Source organism: Pinus tabuliformis, chromosome Q (assembly GCF_031772625.1).
Source record: "Pinus tabuliformis cultivar Carrire ecotype Pingquan chromosome Q, CPIR1, whole genome shotgun sequence".
NCBI classification, from domain to species: domain Eukaryota; kingdom Viridiplantae; phylum Streptophyta; class Pinopsida; order Pinales; family Pinaceae; genus Pinus; species Pinus tabuliformis.
In genome coordinates this window covers 805,113,460-805,119,459 of record NC_142296.1, presented here as the reverse complement: position 1 = coordinate 805,119,459, position 6,000 = coordinate 805,113,460, and positions in this window count along the sequence as shown.

Sequence of the window (6,000 nt, the reverse complement as noted above, 5' to 3'; positions counted from 1 at the left end):
GAGCTTAAAGAAGACTCGTCTTTTGAGGAACGAGTGATGAACAGGGATAGCAGCTGATTCCAGGTACAGGTTGGAATTTTCCAATCACGACAGTGTCACAAGGATGGCTAGCTGAAATCACTCTTCGCAGCTGTTCCTCAAAATGGGTAAACAATCACATGGAGGTAAACGATCGGCCAAATGAAAAGTGGAGGTGACGGTGCACAAACACGACCAAGGTCTTTTTATGGTTGATCAGGTTACATACTTCAATGGTTATTTACCGGGATGGGTTTATTTTTTAATGAGCTTGAATGCGCCGCTAAAACTGCTCAAAGCTTATGTTTATTTTTTAACGAGCATTAATTCCGCGTTAAAACTACTCGGATCTTGCGTTTATTTTTTAACGAGCATGAACTTTATGCTAAAACTGCTCGTTATACCAGTCATATGATGCGAGTGTCTCAATGGAGATTGCTATTTTTTAAGGAGCTTCATCTCTCTTGCGCTTTACTCCTCACCCTTCCTTTATGCAAGTTTGGAAACGGCTAACCCCAAAAACAGATAAATAACCACTCTTTGCTTGCACTCCAAAAGGGTTTGCATGCCCCCAGGTATAAAATACAATTTCAAGGTTGCCCCTCCTCCTTCTCACCTCTACTTTTCTTTGGGTGTTCACAGCTACTTGTCGTCTTGCTATTTCAGTTTTAACGATACTTGTCTTCTCGTTAGTCCAATTTTTAATAGATTTTTCGCAAGATCACAAGAGAACAGCTACTTGCGACAAGAGAGCAGCTACTTGCGACAAGAGAAGAACACTACTCAAAGACAAAACATTTGTGTTACTGAGGGAGGCTTACCTCTTTCTGGTTACCCAAAGATTGTCTCGTTTTAAACCAAACACTTCCTTGGCTTACCTTTTTCAGGTTACCTAAAGATTGTCTCGTTAAACAAAACATTTCCTCGGAAATGCCTACCGAAATAGACAAAGGTGGGCGACGGGTCCCGTCCTTCCCACGTACCTTGACAAAAGAATCCTATTCTAGAACAACCCTCTTTCCTCTACGGACGGGGTACGGACTAGTCGTATTCTTTCGCGGAAATCCTACTTTATACCCAAAGTTCTCTGCCGAAGCAGACCAGGACACATGCCCCCTGGGTTCCAGTCATGCCCTCCCGGATTACTCGCGCTCATCAGGAGGATGGACCATGGGTTGAGACACTTCTTGCGTGAATAGACCATTTAGGGATGGTATATGACTATTTGCGATGTGTGATCCGGGAAACGAAAGTTGGTGCACGAGCTTGACCATTCTTCCTCCATGCGGAAAACACATTACTCTAAAGAGTGAGGAGACTACTGCTCCCATGCAATATATATAGTCTCGTCCAAGGAGTAGGTTATAATCCAAGGGTCCTTGAACGACCATCACTTTCATTTGAACGGTCTTCCCTTTCAATGTTATTGGCACCTTGGGGAGGATCCCTAAAGGGCGACTGGTTCCCTTATCAAAGCCTGATAGATTTCTCATCTCAGGCAAAAGCGCAAGCGAACCAAGCGCTTTCCAAGCAATAGAGGAAAGGATACTCACAGATGCCCCTTCATCAATAAATGTACCAGCCATTGCCATTCTATATATTTGGACAATAATTCTGAATGGTATGCTAGCGGGCAAGCGGGGTCTGCCTAGTTGGTTCCAGTCAAAGGACACAACTAGGTTGCTTGGTGGTGGGACCGAGTAAACGGCCGGATAGCGCTCTGATGAACTTCCTTCCTGCGATAAAGGAATGGTGGCATTGCCCCCTTGATCATCAGATCCAGTGCTGATGAAGAGAACTTGAACGGTGTCGTCTTTGTTCTCCTCTGTGATGGTGTCATCCGAAGATAGAGCCTCTGAAGGCAAAACCGGGTCAACTGCCATTTCAACCTTTAGACTTTCGTCAGGTATGGATTCAGACGGTTCATCTTCAATGACAGGTGCTTCGGCTAACCACTTGGGCGGGTCAACCGGATTCTCAACTAGCGAGGGACTAGGCAAGAGTTTTTGATATCCAGGAGGAAGATTTGCTCGTAATATCTGGCGATCTTCCAGAACTCTTTTTTCCTCGTCTAAGAAGGGACAACGGTGGATGGCGTGATCGCCTTCACACAGTCTGCAGGGAAATTTAGCTTTCCCGCTCTGTCTTGGAGCTTCACTCCCACTAGTTGACGGTGAACAATCGACATGGCTATCAGAGGTCGATGGTACCGAATTGTGCAAATGGGGGGACCAGTCTCTTAGTATCCGGGGGATACATGGACAATCTCTATGGAAGTGGTCTCCCCTGCATATGACGCATGGCGATTTAGGCCTTACGAGTGCTGTGTGTGGATTTTTGTTAGATGACGATTGTTTGCCCCCAGTCACCTTAGGCTCCTTCTGCTTCTTTTCTTTCTTCTTATTCTCCTTTTTCTCCTTAGAAACCCGGTTCTTTGACCGACCAGTTCCGTCAAGCGAAGAGGAAGGAGGAGAGGAAGATGAAGTAGAAGGCTGGGAGGCAACTCTTGTCTGATCTAACTGTTGACTCGACTATTCAGGAATGGTGGCATTCTGAACGACACTGGTTGAAAAGAGCCATACAGGTAGGCCAATTGTCAATCCTGGAAGCGACAATGTGGCCATGTGGGGCGCACCAACATCTCCCCAAGAGGAGAAGGGACTAGGATTTCCACCAAGGGGAACTCCTTGGTTGGTGTGCTCCATCTTTTCAACCCAAAGATCAACGCGGGAAAAAGGGTGATTGTTCCGTTTAAAATAAATTGTTAACGACGCTTTAGACACAACTTGCTTTTTCAGTTTTAAAGAGTCGAGAAAAAGCTAAAGATGACTCTAGTCTCCTTCGATGTTTTAACGAGCCTGAAGTGACAAATGCTCGGTTGGACTTTTTCTGTTATAGAGTCTGAAAAAGGCCAAAAGAAACTGCTTTGGAGATCTAGGCAGAGGGTGTGCCAACCCTTTCGCAAAACCACAGAATACGTTTTATGGTACGAGTGGTCGATCTTCGTGAATGCTGTGTTCACTGCATTGCGATCAGTAGGGCGGCCGACACGGCTTCCTAAGGATAAAGGATATATGCCTATAGGGGTCTCCCAATATATACGCGACGGTACGTGGGAGCACAAGTCCGTATTAGTGCTATCGTCCCTCAGGAGGAATCACCCACCTTCGTAGAGATCGACAGTCACTACGTTTAACGACGCCGGAACATGTCTCTACCTAGACCTCTACAATGAGCGTTATGTTGCAAAGCGTTGTTAGGTTCATTCAATATATTTTAAGTTGATCTTTTTAAAGTTTGTCTTTCAGGATCACCACGAGATGTATGGGTACAAATTCCTAAATGCAGTCTAAGATGATAAGCAAGCTTTATAATCTTTCAACTTTGAAAATCCTAGCTACTAAGGGAAAAGAGAGCGACTATCTTTTCTCAAAGAGCAATCAACACACTCTAATGCACTCTTCCTAAATCCAACATGCAATCTTATCAAAATGAAAAATGCACAATGCAGGTGTTTTTTTTCACTTTCTTAGTATAAATGCCTACAAAGAAATCTTTTTGCACAACTTCGAATTTGCTTTTAAATGACTAAAAAATAAACAAGTTTACTTTTTCCCAAATCAGCAAGGGTAGAAGAGATTACAATCACTTTGCGATTTTTCGAAAGAAATACTTGTTTCGACACTTAAAAATGACAAATTCAAACCAATAAGCAAAAGCAAATGATAAATCAAACTGCAAACAGCCAATGAACTCTCTTCTAAGATCACAATCAATCACTCAATCAGATCTGAATCAAGGCTAGAGGATGACTATTTCGCTCATGCAAAGGAAAACTGTAAATGATGCCACAAACACATAAAAACACTTACAGTATTTTTGTACAAAAAAATGAGGCGGAATACAAGCAAAGAAAAGGGGTATCAGAGGTGGTACCTATGCTAGTTAAAGGCAGCAAAAACAGAGATCAAAACAGGGCAAAAGACAGCAAGGAACCCCAGCTGCACAAGGCCACACTGGTTCAGCGCAGGTACAACACTGTCAGTTTGACATTCAGTGCAGGTAGCCTTCACGGGACCTGCGTTGAAATGCAGACTGCCTTCACAGTGTCTGCGCTGAAAGGAGAAACTCTCGTTTCTCTTGGTTTCCGGGTCATAAAATGCTCAAAAATCAACTGTTTCAGGCCAAATCAGAAACAAAAGCAAGGTATAAATAGAGGGATGCTTTGAAAGGGTACTAAAGACTATCACAAAGGATCATCAAGTCATTTTTGAGTCCATTGTTGAGATCATAGACAAAAACCCAGTGAAGGATCAAAGCAGCAACATTCTACTTTGCAAAGTGGTTCGATTGTTGCCGTTGAGTCTATGAAGTAAACAATGATGCAAACTCAAACAAAATGACTAAAACAAAGTTCCTCCCCAGTGGAGTCGCCAATTTTTTGTGGAGAAAAATGCCTATACAGGACGATCCTATCCACCTAAGGCGTGATAGTGCCTTAGCAACAAACGAATGCAGCTACTTCGGTTTCTTCCTTTATGAAATATGAAAGAGAGGAGATTGGTAGACTTACCATTATCTTTCGGTTGTCCCTCGATCTAAATCCTCTCCTCTTTGTGTGTCCACAGCTACTTGCCTCCTTACTTTTGCTCCCACGAGATCACAAGAGAACAACTACCTGTGACAAGAGAACAGCTACATGCAACAAGAGAAGGACACAATGCAAAGGAAAATATACATATTCATAAATGATTCAGGATTAGAATTAAATCAAATACACTAATGCAAATCATACAATAAACACCAGCATATAGGAAAGAACCAAGAATCTTTATTGATTGATAAACAAGGTTCAGGAAGAGATACAACCCATGGGGTTCCAACCCAGCATCTCCTTCCCAGCAGAATGGAATTCCTTCTTCAGCCCCTTTCAAAGCATAAACACCCAATGGTCCAACCACAAACCAACAATAATTCTTTGCAATTACAATCCAGCCTCCCTAGACCTCATGAGAGAGATCTATATATAGGAGTTTTGGAGAAAGGATGAGTCAGCTTGAGGCTTGCATGGAGCTGACTAGTGTCCTCTCCCACTTCAGTTCTTGAGTCCACTTGGAGGTTCTTGCTTCCACTTGGAGATTTGGAACCTCTTACTCATCACCAGTCGAATTCCCTGATCCAAGTGTCATTTTGGAAGCTTCCTGGGCATTGACACTTTGAGAAATGAGTCTGCCACTTGTCCAATTACGCTCAGCGCAGGTAGCCTTCTTTGCAGTTGACATTCAGCGCAGGTAGACAGTGGAGCAGTTGACAGTCAGCGCAGATGCTCAGTGGAGCAGTTGACATGATCCAGAATTGCCTTGTTTTTGAGTGTTTTCAGGTGGAGAACTTTTGTAAACTGTTGTGGTTTGCTGGCCTTGTTCCTCTACGGGTAGGAACAACATGTTTAGGGACTTTGGATCCCTTAATTATTGACATTTCATGCTCAGTGATGCAAGGCACAAAAATGTCTATAACACTTGTTCCACTTGTATGTGAAATCAACTTCCTTCACCTGCAAGTACCTATTTCCACTGTCACCAACTATCAAGTGCATACACACCTGCCACTTCGTCACATACCAACTTCAACCGTGAGCTCTAATATCACCTGTCAAGGTGTGTCTCAGCTCCAATGCTTCAACACCTGAACCTGTTCAACAACTCTTCAACACTAGCTCTGATACCAACTGTCACGATAGTGCAGTGGGATCAGTTCTTCATCATCAACCTGATCAGCTTCCTGATCATTAGCTCTGATACCACCTGCAATTCAGTGTAGGTGTGTAGCAGCTTCAACATTCAATGCTCGAATCAGTAGCTCTGATAACACCTGTCAAGGTGTGTATCATCTTTTATACACCAGCTTCACCCACTTTGAACCTGCTCTGATACCATCTGTCATGCCCCCAGGCCTAGTAGTATTTCAACCGCACTTGGCGAG